Source organism: Bombina bombina, chromosome 1 (assembly GCF_027579735.1).
Source record: "Bombina bombina isolate aBomBom1 chromosome 1, aBomBom1.pri, whole genome shotgun sequence".
NCBI classification, from domain to species: Eukaryota; Metazoa; Chordata; class Amphibia; order Anura; family Bombinatoridae; genus Bombina; species Bombina bombina.
In genome coordinates this window covers 137386497-137402585 of record NC_069499.1, presented here as the reverse complement: position 1 = coordinate 137402585, position 16089 = coordinate 137386497, and the positions used below count along the sequence as shown (strand labels likewise).

Here is a 16089-nt window from a genome sequence, read left to right as displayed (position 1 = left end):
ATGCATTTACTAACTATGCTAACCTATTGTGTTTAGTGGTCATTTAAAATCACCATTAAATGCAGCAGATCTGCATAATCACCAAATGATAATACACAATAATATAAAACATGTTTTCCTAGACACTTATGAGTTACGCATGCTGCAGGGTGTGCAGAGGGGAACACGAATTGCACCCCTGGATAGCATATGAATAGTGATCCTGAACAGCACTATTCATGTTCCTCCCTGCACACCCTGCAGCATGTGTAATTCATAAGTGTCCAGGAAAACATGTCTGAGGTGGCAAATCTAACTACAACACATTAAAAACACTCCTGCAGAACAGTTTATGTAAATGTTTGCAATTATAAATATCCATGTGTCTGTTTTGTGATGATAAAATAGTCTCACAGGATACAATGAAAGGTTTCTCGGTGACCTCACAGATGCAAATGAGGGGTTGGCCATAGTCATTTTTTGAGGCTTTCTAAAGGGGTGGTTGGGATTTTTCACCTTTTCACAGTTGTGCAATTCAAAAACACACTGTTGCCCCAATGTTATTAATATTTACAGAACATCTTTATAAATATGGAAAAAAGTTTCAGGTTAGTTTTTCTTGGTTTTAAAGTGACACTACACATAGGCAAAAAACAAAAACAAATTTTATATATATATATATATATATATATATATATATATATATATATATATATATATATAGCACACACACACAGAGGAAGTCAAGCACTCACTTGCAAGCACTCAGCTAAGATTAAAAGCAAAAATGGAAGTGTTAGTTACCACAACCGGACAGGCGCAGCAGGTACCACTTCAAGGTTTCTCCCAAAACCTGGGTCCCTAATACAGCCAAACAATGGAAGCTCTCAATCAAACTGGGAACAAGTCGAGGGTGCACAGACTTATGTAATCACCTTAGACATAAACAAAACACTGAAAGGGACTGCACTCTCAGACTGGACTGGGTACACATCCAATGACCCTGCAACATGCACAGCCCTGGGTGCTAAAATGAGTGCTAGACTTCCTCTTTGTGCTGTGTTAATTTGTTTTAAAGTTGTAATTTATAGGCATCAATTTAGAACAGAAAGGAGATTATTTTGTTGCCCTTCCTTTGAAAGACTAATCAAACTACAATAAATATATTCAGTGTATCTATGGTGATGTGTGGATTAAGCGGATCTGTGGAAATATCTGCAGAAATGGCAAGACAATGAAAAATGCACTGATATTTTCCTTAACGCTCCGTGCACTGCTGCATCTTTGTGTATCTAAATTTAAAAACAATGTGAGTGAATTAGCAGATTTATAGGCTGCGTGAGCCCAGAGGTGTGTGCTCAAAATTCCAGACATAGAATCCCGGGGGACTTGCTGTTTTGGAATTGCTCATACAGCCTGATTGAAATAAGAGATGCTTATCTAGTTTTGTTCTGTAAACCATTTGTTGGTATTCAGCACCTTTCACAAATCACTTGCCATGCAGTGCAAGTAATTAGCAACTTGTATTAATTACAAAGCCTCCTAATGATGCTGTTCTGGACATCTAGCAAAAGCCTTAGTAAAAGCTGTGCTAAAAAAAAAAAAAGTAAAAGCTGTGCTAAAAAAAAAAGCAAATTAGAAAAATAGAACAATACAGAAACACAAACCTCCTTATTACTTATATTTAAACCCAATACCCCTTACACCCAACAATTCCTATCTCATAGTATTAAAACCACACACAGCAGTGAATTTTGTTCTATTTAAAAAGCTTAATAATATTTTTGTCTAAATTGCCCCCTGAAATAAGCATTAACCCAGTCTGCAAAGCAAATAAGCTTCTAAGTTATTGAGCACAGTGACAGAGGAGCTGATTGTGGCATATGCATGGTGTGAATATACCAATCAGCAACTCAGTAGGATTGGAAAATGGCACCTGGATTGTGTAAATGGTAACACTGTAAGACTGAAAGAGTAACAGAACATATAATCTGTACAAACATACTTAAAATGTTATGGTGGCATTTTAAATGAATTTTTTTTATGTGTCACAGCAAAAGGGATAAACGTGTAAAGTCACACTATCAGGTACAATGCATTAGTACTCATGAGAATGACAAAGCTGGTGAGACAATAAGGAGAGTCATACAGATGTGTCTACCTATGGCCTTGTTCCTATTGCTGTTGGTTTATGTTACCACAAGGTTACACAGTTTATATCTCCATATACTTTCCTGGGATACTTGTCTACAACAGTATTAGAAACTAGACCTATGTGTTTTAACCCTCAAGATGTGTTACTTTTTTATGTTTTTTTTTATGCTTTAACAAATTAAAATGTACTAAAAGACATGCACCTAGACTGTGACGCAGTCAGTGAGCCTACTGTAGTATTCTACCAAGGCTGGTCTTGTTTTTATATTGCTGCAATTATATCTGTCCTATAAACATTCAGGATTACTGTTCATCCATATGGCATTAATACCCGGCCTGCTGTGAAGACACCTGTAAAGAAAACACAACACGCAATGAAAACACTGCCACCTTTTAACCCCTCGCCCTCCTGTATCTAACGAATGGTTTAAATTGCACACAAAGGAGCGATACCTCAGTACTACATCAGTGCTGTGTAACTCACATAGCAAGGTAGATTTTACATGTGCTAGTGGGTTTGATATATGAAAATGATTGTAATAGTGTATTCATTGTTACTCTTAAAGGATATGAAACATATTTTCTTTTGCGATTCAGACAGAACCAGTAGGGGACCTACTCAACAGAGGGCCCTGGTGCAAAAATGTTTTTGGACCCCCCAAAAGGTAACTGTATAATGATTTTGAGGATAGCTAGGTAGGTACTACACCTGCAACCTGCACTAATAAAATGCTCACCTGGATTGTACACATTCTGCACATGCCTATTTATAGACTGACTGCTATGGGGCCCCACAGTCCTTGGGCCCCGGTGCTGCTGCACCAATGGTAGTTCCGCCCCTGAACTAGGGTTGCCACCTCGGCCATGTTTTCCTGGACACTTATGAGTTACACATGCTGCAGGGTGTGCAGGGAGGAACATGAATAGTGCTATCGAGGGTCACTATTCATGTGCTGTTTAGGTGTGCAATGCATGTTCCCCTCTGCTTACCCCCTGCAGCATGTGTAACTCATAAGTGTCCAGGAAAACATGGCCGAGGTGGCAACCCTACCCTGAACAGATCATACAATTTTAAAAAAAGTTTCCAATTTACTTCTATTTAGTGATGTCACAAATAGTTCGCCGGCGAACATAGCTTGTTCGAGTTCGCCGCGGTGGGAGAACATATGCGATGTTCGATCCGCCCCCTATTCGTCATCATTGAGTAATACTTTGACCCTGTACCTCACAGTCAGCAGACACATTACAGCCAATCAGCAGCAGACCCTCCCTCCCAGACCCTCCTACCTCCTGGACAGCATCCATTTTAGATTAATTTGGAAGCTGCATTCTTAGAGAGAGGAGGGACATTGTAGCTGCTGCTGATTTAATAGGGAAATCGATAGCTAGGCTAGTGTATTCAGTGTCCACTACAGTCCTGAAGGACTCATCTGATCTCTGCTGTAAGGACAGCACCCCAAAAAGCCCTTTTTAGGGCTAGAACATCAGTCTGCTTTTTTTTTTTTTTTTCTGTGTAATCTAATTGCAGTTGCCTGCCTGCCAGCGTGTGTGTCAGGCTCACAGCGTATACTGTGCCCACTTGCCCAGTGCCACCACTCATATCTGGTGTAACAGTAGTGTAGATTAAAAAAAAACAAAAACTTTTTTGACTGTGTTAAATAATAGCAGTCAGTTTCCTTCACACGTGTGCATTTCAGTGCCTGCCTTCCAGTGCACAGTGTCACCCCAATGCAACTCATATCTGGTGTAACAGTAGTGTAGATTTACAGAGGCTTAGATACAAGATAATCACAGAGGTTAAAAGTATATTATTATAAATGTGTTAGTTATGCAAAACTGGGAAATGGGTAATAAAGGGATTATCTATCTTTTAAAACAATAAAAATTCTGGTGTAGACTGTCCCTTTAAACGGGGAGTTTGGTCTGTCACTGTGAAGCGGGCGTAACCCTTACACTACATGATCGATACAACATCATACCTGATGTTTTAAAGCACGTTGTTCCAAACAATTTAGGAATGTTAGGTGATTTATGCCCTTTATGGATTAAAAACAGACTCTGCATCAACTATGTAATTTTCCATGGGAGTTTTGCCATGGATCCCCCTCCGGCATGCCACAGTCCAGGTGTTAGTCCCCTTGAAACAACTTTTCCATCACTATTGTGGCCAGAAAGAGTCGCCTGCCTATTGAAGTCTATGGCGGTTCGCCCGGTTCGCGAACAGTTGTGGAAGTTTGCGTCCGCCGTTCGCGAACCCAAATTTTTATGTTTGCGACATCACTACTTCTATTCTCATTTTGCTTTGTTCCCATGTTATTCTTTGTTGAAGAGATACCTATTTAGGTTTCTTGAGGACTAAATGGTAGGAAATAGTGCTGCCATCTAGTGTTCTTGCAAATGGATAACAGTCTAACAAAACTGCCATATATTGATCCAGAAACGTACACGCTTCTGAGCTTTTTTTGCAAAAGACACCAAGAGTATGAAGAAAATCTGATAATATAAGTAAATTAGAAAGTTGTTTAAAATGACATGCTCTATCTGAATCATGAGAGAAAAATGTTGAGTTTAGCGAACCTTGAACACTTTTAAAATCAATCAAGTGTTGAATTCTTACTGGGTAAATACAAATATGTTTTGTTTTTTTTAAGTATCATTAGATAGTAAAACATTTATTTTGCTCTTCATAAAGATAATCTATTTTTTGAAAAACCTTTTTAGAAAATATTCTACATTTTTTAATATAAACTATTATTTCTGTAAGGTTATTTCAATCTTTCAAAAACATTTGGTTGGTTTTTAATGTTGCAGAACCACCTCAAGTGCTATTTATGCTGTACTTAAAGTTAAAGACTTCAGAGCGTAGGTGATTATAAAGCAGGTTTTTTCAATGTATTGATGTGGCAGATCTATAGTGTCATCTGAAGAATTGACCTCAAATCGTGTATCAAACTGTATCATACAATGTATCATAGTGTGACTTAACAGCTCTGTATCCATTCTCTGTTACCCAGAATCCCTCACTAAAACATCAGCTAATCACAACATTGTCTCTTTGCAAACGGCCCCACTTTGATTTCAAATGATTTGGGAATTTAGTCTGTAGCTAGCATACAACAGGTTCATCCTTGTGGGCTACAAACCTTCACTAGTACAGTAGGGATAGATGAATCTGCTGAAAGTGTAATTCGCTTGATAGAACAAATAGTACTGTGAACAAACATTTGGGGCAATCGCATGTTGATAAAAAAAAGGAAAATCCATTAAAATTCAGTGATCAAATGTTATTTCCGGTCTTCCAATGTTACTTTTTCCCCCCAAATGTTAATAGTTTTATTTAATATCCACAATTGACATTTCAAATGTAACATTCAATCTAACACATTCTATTCAGAAGTTGAATTGTTCATTTGGTAGGGAATTTAGTAAACTGATAAATAATAGATACAATTTTTTTTGTTTGTTTCTATTTCAAATATTGCATAATTTGAATATTAGATTTAAAGTGAGCATTATAAAAACTATTACAAATATATCAATTCAAATGTTTCTATTTTGAATAATGTATCATTCGAAAGCTACATTTAAAGGCAAATAAAACCCAATTTTATTTATTTCATGATTCATATAGAAAATACAATATTAAACAACTTTTCCCATTTCTATTATCTAATTTGCTTCATTCTTTAAATATCTTTTGGTAAAGAAATAGCAATACACCTGGGTGACCAATCACACGAGACATCTATTTGCAGCCACCAATCAGCAGCTACTGAGCCTATTTAGCTATGCCTTTCAACAAAGGATATCAAGAGAATGAAGCAAAATAGAAGTAAATTGGAAATTTGTTTAAAAATGTATGATCATGAAAGAAAAAAAAAAAAGAGTGCTGAAGGATATATTTGTATTTCTAAGGGGAAAAAGGTGTCTCATGTCCCTTTAAAGATAGAATTAGAAATACTATTACATTAAATAAATGGTGTACAAACATTTGAAATTTAAAACAAATAATGCGTTAAATTTAATGTCATTTTACAAATGTTGCAAGACATTCGCCCATCTCTATTGTACAGTTCTAGTGGGTGGGTTTAGTACCTAAATTGCTGTTTTTGTATATGGTCCATTTATTGTTGAAAATACAAAGGTGAAGTTATAAGTATTTCAGCTTTGTTTCATGATGTGGGATTTGTTCTGCGCACAGCATAAAGGGCCTTATTTACATGCACAGAATCTCGTGTTTGTCTGAGAATTGCAGCTAACAGTCGGGGTATTTTATTCTTCCATAACAAAGAATAATTACAATCCTTCTGCCAGAATTTGCCGTTCTCAATGCTTACTATTTAAGTTGTAGCTTAAAAATGCTTTGCTTCATAAGTTCCAACTGTGTTTCATGCTTGATTACACACAGCATACCCCAATACACTACAACCATTATATTTACATACCTATAAAAGCATGAGACAAATTCCCTATCATGACATCAGACAAACTAAAAACATATCAGAATCTCTTTTTATGAAAAGATATCAATAGTTTAGAGATCATACAAATTATCATATATTCAACCGCTCTCTTCCCTTCCTTTTAACAAATAACTTCAGGTTGTTCATTCTATCAGAATCGGTACACCTGTATGCAATAGGTTATCCTTATTATGAGCCTATTCAATAGCAGAGCAATGTTTGCAAATTAATTCTACTTCTGAATGATAATAGGTAACAAGGTAAACTGAACTATAGAACTCAAATACAAAATTCTTAAAGGGACAGTCTAATTGAAAATGTTTATTGTTTAAAAAGATAGATCATCTCTTTTTTGCCCATACCCCAGTTTTGCATGATTGCCTTGTATTTAAAGGGACACTGAACCCATTTTTTTTTCTTTTGTGATTCAGATAAACCTTGAAATTTTAAGCAACTTTCTAATTTACTCCTATTAGCAATTTTTCTTTGTTCTTTTGCCATCTTTATTTGAAAAAGAAAGCCCAGAACCTTGGACAGCACTTGTATATTGGTGGATGAATTTATCCACCAATCAGCAAGAACAACCCAGGTTGTTCAACAAAATGGGCCGACATTCTTGCTTTTCAAATAAAGATACCAAGAGAATGAAGAACATTTGCTAATAGGAGTAAATTAGAAAGTTGCTTAAAATTGCATGGTCTATCTGAATCACAAAAGAAAAAAATTGGGTTCAGTGTCCCTTTAAGCCTCTGCAGACTGTTACCTTATTTCAGTTATTTTGACAGACTTGCATTTTAGCCAATCACTGCTGACTGTAAAATAACTCCACGGGAGTGAGCACAATGTTATCTGTATGGCACACATGAACTAGCGCTGTCTAGCTGTGAAAAACTGTCAAAATGCACTGAGATAAAAGGAAGCCTTCAAGGGCTTAGAAATTAGAACAAAGCAAATGTGTTGATAAAAGAAATTTGGAAAATTGTTTACAATTGCATGTCCTATCTGAATCATGAAAGTTTAATGTTGACTAGACTGTCCCTTTAACCTTTTTGCTGCTAAGTCTTTTTTCACCCCAGTGCTGAGCCAATTTTGAGCTTTTTTGCTACCAAGATTTAAACCCTATTGTAAGTCAAATTTTATTGAGTAACCTACATAAATTATATATTGTATTTTTAGCAGGCCCAGCAGATTCACAAGCTGCTATAATCACATTTATAATTCATGGCATATGAGACAGCTGTAAAAATGTTATTAGATTTTGGTCAAAAGTAGTGAAAATGGCCAAGTGACCACTGCTGTTACTTTGATCACCTTACTAAATTGTCCTCATGGGTAGCCACATGTGAAATAGGGGCCCATACGGGTCTTTGGGGGTTATAAATTAGTATAAGCATTTGCTAATATAATTATTTTTATTTAGCTTTATTAAAATGTACAAGGTGAAAGCTACCCTGCTAATCTGTGAGGCACCAGCTACAGATAAGGGGTACCTGCTTTTCACGCTCTACCACCTCACTGGCTTCCACCTGAATAGGTGCGCGCACATATCAGATAATGTTTACATTAGTAGGAATGTATTGGTGCCTTATACATTTTTAAAATATTATATATATATATATATAAAGGATTTACAATATTTTATTAGAAATGCACCTATATTACCAATTTCAATGCAAAATGATTGATGATAAATTTTGTAATATCCTTTTAAATGTAAATTCTAGCATACAAATAAACCACTCTAATTGGTTTGTCTTTTAACTATGTGTTTCACTTATAAAATCTTTAATTATATGTAATATGTATATGTCCTCAGCAGAAAAGGAAACCTATGTCCCAAAGTAGTGTAAACCATTGCACTTATTTTTAAAATATTTAAACAACTAGTATCATTTTTTTAAATTCATCTGCATATTTTTTCTTTGCTTTGAATACATCTTTCTATCTGGAATTTATTTTGTGTTTTAATGTCCCTTTAATACATAGTCAAAATTACACCCCTGGAACACCCCATTTTGCACCAGATACAGAAATATCTAGTGACTAGAGCACACGTGCATTCCTGCTTCTCATTTGTTTAGTAAGAAGAAATGTGCTTTAAAATAAAGTTACCTAACTACAAAGGGCCCTTTATTTCTACACTAGAATGTCCCTTTAAACAGAAAATGTTACTGTGAGATTACATGCTAGTGGTAACTGGTAATGCACCTGGACAAAAAATACAATTGTGTATCTGAGCTACATGTGTACCACAGATATTAGGCAATATGTGCATCAGTGCACCACAGATATTAGGCAACATATGTGTCTGCCTTTGGGCACATTAGAATTCTCTACCTATTGTCATACGCTTAGTGCTTCAAATGAGTAACCTACTGTGAAGAGTGTATATCCATATGTGATTAGCCATAAAAACAATTACTAAAAACTACAAGGTCAGTATCAGTCACATGTGCTTTGCAAATTATTATGTGGGCAGTTGTTTCCAACCTTTTTTTTTTCTCTTTTAATTGACACCCTTATACCTTTGGCATAGCAAAAATATCAAATGCAGTATTTTATTTTTTAATGACTATGGCACCACATTAATGTATTGTATTCCTTACAAAAGTGCAATACAGTGTATGTATGTGTGTATATATGTATGTGTGTGTGTGTGTATATATATATATATATTGCCCCTGCCATCAAAACTTTAACATTTTATGAGATTTTTGATCAAAGAAAGATGCTATAAGCTGTTGAGTATATTCTTAACCTTTATGCTGTGTGACACCCACAGCTGAGAATAATTGCTCAAGTATGCCTAGCCTCATAAGTTGCCCTGCTAAGTAATCAAAGTGATACACACCAATAACACATACACCAACTATAGATGAGTATGTTATTATTATTTTTGTGGGACTATGAGTGCTTTCTTTTTCTAAATGTATCCTTTTTTGGGTCTTTGACCCAACAGACAATATAAGTAATCTATGCAGCTGCAGCTATATATATTTGCATGTTTCCTAAGTATTTGGAAAGCTAGACATTTGTATATTGTGCATTGATATCAGTAAACAATCACTGTTTAGGAGACAGCAGTAGGGACATTGCAAATTTTATATATTTTTTGGAACATAAAAAAACTAAAATTATATGGTACAGGATACTCAATCGCAATGCAAAATATTTTATCATTTAAAACTAGGCTGACCATATTGCCGCTTTAAAAAGGGACACATATGAAAAATACATATGTCAGGGCTGTTTTCAGGGCTGTTTAAAGAAATGGTTTTGTATAAGAACCCTCACATATGTATTTTTCATATGTGTTCCTTCTTAAAGCGGCAATATGGTCAGCCTATTTAAAACCAAAAACCTTGGGTATATTAAATGCATGACCATAATTTAAGACTTTACTACCCCTTTATGGGAATACATAATTCATGGTATGCCCAAGGGAAATCATTTCTACCACCTCTTGGCAATTTTGAATTATGGTTTATAAATGCATCAGCTGGTGCAGCCTCTGAATTCCAAAGTAGGAAATCTTTAGTCATATGTCAATTTATTTATTTTTAATGACAAAAAATTAAATATCTCAAAGAATCCAAAAACTAGATTTTTTTCCAAAATATGCAACCCTGTAAAAGCTTACAGTTGTCTTATTTAAAGGGATATGGTACCAAAATATTGAGTCACTTGAAAGTGATGCAGCTAGGGTTGCCACCTCACCCATGTTTCCCTGGACACTTATGAGTTACACATGCTGCAGGGTGTGCAGAGGGGAATATAAATTGCTCCCTTGGACAGCACTATTCATGTTCCTCCCTGTATACCCTGCAGCATGTGTAACTCATAAGTATCCAGGAAAACATAACAGAGGTGGCAGCATATCTATTAAAAGCTTACTAGAAAATGTCCCCTGAGCATATATGTGTAAAAAGGAAGCTATTTTATCTCAACATTTCATCAGTAGCCACATTATGTTGTAAAGGGAATTTAAAGAGACATAATACTCGTATGCTAAATCACTTGAAACTGATGCAGTATAACTGTAAAAAGCTGACAGGAAAATATCACCTGAGCATCTCTATGCAAAAAAGGAAGATATTCAGACATCCCAACTCTCCCTGAAGTTCAGGGAGTCTCCCTGATTGTAATAGCGGCTCCCTGATGCCAGCAAATGGAATGCAATCTCCCTGAAACTCCAAGTACCATGATCCAATGTGACCGAAATCCGGAAAAGTGTTTCTTTAAGGAATGCCTTTAGTTGCTGGGACGTTATAGAACCCTCAAAGCATGCATCAGTAACCAAAAAGCCCCCACTGATTTTAATAAAATAAAACACAAATACTACCTTATTTACTGCACGTAATTAAACTTTGTATTCTAAAATATTTAAGCATTCAACAAGCGTACGATCACTGGAAAATAGGTTTGTTGTATGTCGTTGTGCAATAAAGCTACTTTTTTAATGTGAATTTAGTGGGAAGCTACTTTAATGATAAGTCTCTATCTTATTTAGGGTTTTAATGTGTCCAATATATAACTGGGAGTGGGGGTGGCAGCGCAGTAGCGGGAGAAGCCACCTCCCTGAAATGAGATTTTAATGAAGGGATGTATATCCTGCGCAAAAAACAGAGAGGGAAGGGGGAGGGGGAAACCTCTAGCTCTCCGCGGCGGGTACCCTAGTGGACCCAACGTATAGGACAAATAGAAAGAAAGTGGAGGGGAGCGCCAATAAAGGCTGAGGATAGGGGTTACGGAAATGTGCCCGCAATGCAGGTTAGAACTGGTAAATAAAAAGGTGTTTAAAATTCTGGAATTTATTCACAAAAAAGTTAAAAATATATTTCAACAAAACTGTTAAAAATATGTCACAATAAGCTCCTCATAAAACATATACAATATTATAAAATCATGGATCCATGTTACAATAATCAAGGTAAAAAAGATTAACAATGATACTTGAAAAATACACTGGTGATGAAAGGTTAGCCTGGTGTGCTGACTTAGGTTTATTCAAAGTACATAGTAAATACTCCTAGGGTTGTTAACAGTTAGTTCTTGTCCAAGAAAATGGTGACAAACAATAGTGTCTTGCTTAGTGTCCAATTAAAATATTGTTCGATAAAATAGTAGAAAATGAAGAATGTGATCACTCGATGTAAAAAATGAAAAATTCAAAAGTGAAAAATAGTGATTTTGCAAAAAATTCCACAAAAATATATTCCAAAAAAATAAAAAGTGAAAAAATTAGGAAATTAATGAAATCCTCCAAAAATGCGTGAGAAGCAGACAAACAGAAATACTCAAAAATACATTTTGGAATGCTGAGTGTCTGTGAATCCAATATATCCAAAGTGATAAAGTGATTTCAGTGCAATGGAATAGTGGCTGAGTGTTGATGCTATACAAACAAACAAATTGAATTGTATATAAAAAACCTGTAAAAGAAAACAAACAATACTATAACATATACCAACTGTTAAGTTTATATATCAGTATTAAAATGTATTTCTGTTTGTATGCTTTTCACACATTTTTGGAGGATTTCATTAATTTCCTAATTTTTTCACTTTTTATTTTTTTGGAATATATTTTTGTGGAATTTTTTCAAAATCACTATTTTTCATTTTTTACATCGAGTGATCACATTCTTCATTTTCTACTATTTTATCGAACAATATTTTAATTGGACACTAAGCAAGACACTATTGTTTGTCACCATTTTCTTGGACAAGAACTAACTGTTAACAACCCCAGGAGTATTTACTATGTACTTTGAATAAACCTAAGTCAGCACACCAGGCTAACCTTTCATACCAGTGTATTTTTCAAGTATCATTGTAAATCTTTTTTACCTTGATTATTGTAACATGGATCCATGATTTTATAATATTGTATATGTTTTATGAGGAGCTTATTGTGACATATTTTTAACAGTTTTGTTGAAATATATTTTTAACTTTTTTTGTGAATAAATTCCAGAATTTTAAACACCTTTTTATCTACCAGTTCTAACCTGCATTGCGGGCACATTTCCGTAACCCCTATCTTCAGCCTTTATTGGCGCTCCCCTCCACTTTCTTTCTATTTGAAATTAGATTTTGCAGGTTGGGATGTCTGGATATTTTACCTCAAAATTTCCTCAGCTCAGCAGAGTAAGTTCTGTGTAAAAAGTTATACTTTAGCTGCAGGTAAAAAAATAATAAAAAAAATGAAGAAATGAACAGCAGCCAATCAGCATCAGCAGTGCTGAGGTCATGAACTCTTTTACTGTGATCTCATGCGATTTCACTTAACTCTCATGAGATTTCATAGTAAACTTCCTTAAACTGAATAGGGAAATAAGATGAGTGTGCACGAAAGCTCACTCCCTTAGCTGTCCCGGGACAGACATACTGATTTGCTACTTAGAAGTCCTTTACAATGGGATGTGACTACTGAGGAACTTTTGAGGTAAAATATCTTTTTTTTTTTTACATAGAGATGGTCAGGTGATATTTTCTAGTCAGCTTTTTACAGCTATGCTGCATCACTTTCAAGTGTTTCAACATTTGGGTATTATGGCCATTTAAGCTTCCAAAGGAGCATGCATTTGGCATGTGCAGGCACAGTCACTTTATTTCCCTCCTCAGTTTAAAGTAAATGTCAACTTTCATGATAAAGTGCCCAGTTTTTTTAAAAAAAAAACTATTAAAAACAGGGGCGCTTTCATTCATGAAAGTTCACATTGCACCAGATTTTACAAATACCTTTTTCTCCTGAAACACTGGATCGCAGATCCAGGCTCTCTCCAATCATGGAGGAAGCCGGTTTCGACATTGCTGTGTTAGTACAGCAGGAAGCAGCAGGCTGGGCTATCGGCGATCCGGTGCAATGTAAAGTGCCCCTGTTTGTAATAGTTTTTTTTTTTTTTTTTTTAAACGGGCACTTTATCATGAAAATTGACATTCACTTTAAGGAAGTTTACAATTTAAATATTTTGAGATGTTGGTGATATCCCAAGAGATCACAGTAAAATGTGTCCTTTACTGAAGCTGATTGGCAGGTTTTTTTACTTTTTCACTATGTATTTATATGACAGTAAAAATAGAAGCTACTCTGGTGAGCTGAAGGAATTTTGAGGTAAAATATTATCCTAACTAAAATAAAATTTGCTCATGAATTATTTTTAACGCTTCAGTGTTTTTCAGATCTATTGATGCTATTTTTAGCACAATAATGTATCTTAGAGCAATTTACTGATTCAGCAGATTACTGAATGTTTAGATGAGTATGTTATTTGACAAATAAAGCAACGTACGTGTATAATTGTAGTGTTACATTGAATTGGTCTGTAATAGTGTGACATTAATGAGTTGCCAAAAATGATATATTAGGACTGCTGTTCGCACAGTTTGTTTTCAATAAAGCATATAGAGAAAAAAGTGCCATGCTTTTCATTCCAGAGCTGAGCCTGTTGAGAGAGGGAGGGCAGGGGGAGGGATATGGGAAGGGAGGGAGTAATCCAGTATTCATCAGTGACTGGGGAAGTGCTCATTCTGCTAAAGGCAAGGACGGCTGACAGATTTGAGAAGCAGACGGGGCTTGTCATACTGGGACTAAAACTTTGGGGAATTTTCACTGTAATTATACTGGATTTGTGTTTGCAAGGATATACATAATTTCACTCTGGATATGCGGACTCGTCTGCTGCTTCCCAGGTTTAAAGTAAGTGAACATCTCTCGCATGGATATTCTAGTGACTTCACAGTAGTCTACAGTACTTTGTGTAGTAAAGATTGTGAAGCCATAAATAGCCTTGTTGCAAGACATGCCATTAAAATTCTTTACTTTTATGGGAAGGAATTACAAATATAGAAAACATTCATTTTAAATTGATGCAAATTTTTTTTAGATATTTCTGGGATAGTTGTAAAACATCCAGAAAGTAGCTAAGTCTGTGAATGCAGCAGCGGTACAGTCACACCACCATCTGTCTCACATTTCCTGTGTTATGCCGGGAGCTGATTCTTAAAATTGTTTTTAGTGGAAGAGGTCCATGCATTAATAAACAGTGTGATTTCTGATGTTATCTATAGTCCTTGCACCTCTCTGTATTTTAGAAATCAGATTGTCAGCTTCACTTGCCTGTAGCTTGCTGCAACTGAAATGTATTCTGTGTGCAAACAGCTTACAATAAAAATACAAATATATGCTAAGACATTACACAGGTATTCTTCCTTTGACATGTTGAAAAAAGTGAATATAACAAACACAGAATGCTTCCTAGATGGTTGCTGTCTAAGCTTGTGGTATAATAAGTTATGAGTTATTCTCACTGATGGTATTCTACAGTGTCTGAGCACTGGCATTTGGCAGCAATATATGTTACTGCTTATAATAAATACCATGCAGATGGATGCAAAACCTCAATCAGATCTGTCATTTAAATTTAATTAAAGAATAAAAAAAGGACCTGATGATAGAAAACCCATATTGTAACAAGCAGACACCAACCTTAAAGGGACACTGTACCCAAAATTTTTCTTTCGTGATTCAGATTGAGCATGAAATTTTAAGCAACTTTCTAATTTACTCCTATTATCATATTTTCTTCATTCTTTTGGTATCTTTATTTGAAATGCAAGAATGTAAGTTTAGATGCCGGCCCATTTTTGGTGAACAACCTGGGTTGTCCTTGCTGATTGGTGGATAAATTCATCCACCAATAAAAAAGTGCTGTCCAGAGTACTGAAACCAAAAAAAAGCTTAGATGCCTTCTTTTTCAAATAATGATAGCAAGAGAACGAAGAAAAAATGATAATAGGAGTAAATTAGAAAGTTGCTTAAAATTGCATGCTCTTTCTGAATTACAAAAGAAAAAAATTGGGTTCAGTGTCCCTTTAATATGTAAGATTGCTAGGAAATCGTATGAGTTGTTTTTATGTAATGTCTAAAATCCAGTGGTTTTGACTACATTATGACTGTTTCGTTATATCAAGGCTGGACTTGTTTGTTTTCCTACTGGTGGTAATTATATCCTACCTAGTGTTGATTTGTAGTTGTAATATGCAGAATATCAACAAAGAGGTAGGCAGACATAAAGATGTAGAATAGTGTTTAGATGTTTACTTGCTGTTGTGTTTTTTTCCTTTAGTAGCATGCAGAGACCTCAGAATATTTTGGCTATTTTATTATTGATATTGGCAGAGCTTGTGACTGGAGGCTACTTTACTTCCCAGTTCCCAATGAAAACCTTTTATTTGGGGAATGCATTTTATCCTACAAATCTCATTTAATATCCTGTAGTTGAGATTTGTCCTGTTAATTTTATTAGAGAGGGATACAAATACAGAGTCCAACATTAGTTTGCCTTCAAATAATAATAAATAAATTAAAAAAAACACTACCAGAAGAGGTTTTTTTTCTGTCCAGTAGGAGGTAAGCAGGTACAGGAGTAATTTGCAATGTATCTCCTTACAGATAGGATGGTTGATGGAAATGACTTCCAGTAACAGTT

At 35.3% G+C, this 16089-nt stretch overlaps 1 protein-coding gene across 2 annotated transcripts in view; it reads left to right on the top strand.

Annotated features, from left to right (window-relative positions):
• The window catches only part of FRMD6 (FERM domain containing 6), a 456357-nt gene that overhangs the window by 266419 nt on the left and 173849 nt on the right, over nucleotides 1-16089 (top strand). Inside the window, exon 1 of one of the 2 annotated variants that reach the window (XM_053697623.1) lies at nucleotides 14109-14297. The exons of the other annotated variant lie outside the window; for it this stretch is intronic. The gene's annotated coding sequence lies outside the window, so the exon portion shown is untranslated. Of the gene's footprint in view, nucleotides 1-14108; nucleotides 14298-16089 lie in introns of those variants that run through there. 2 annotated transcript variants of the gene reach the window in all.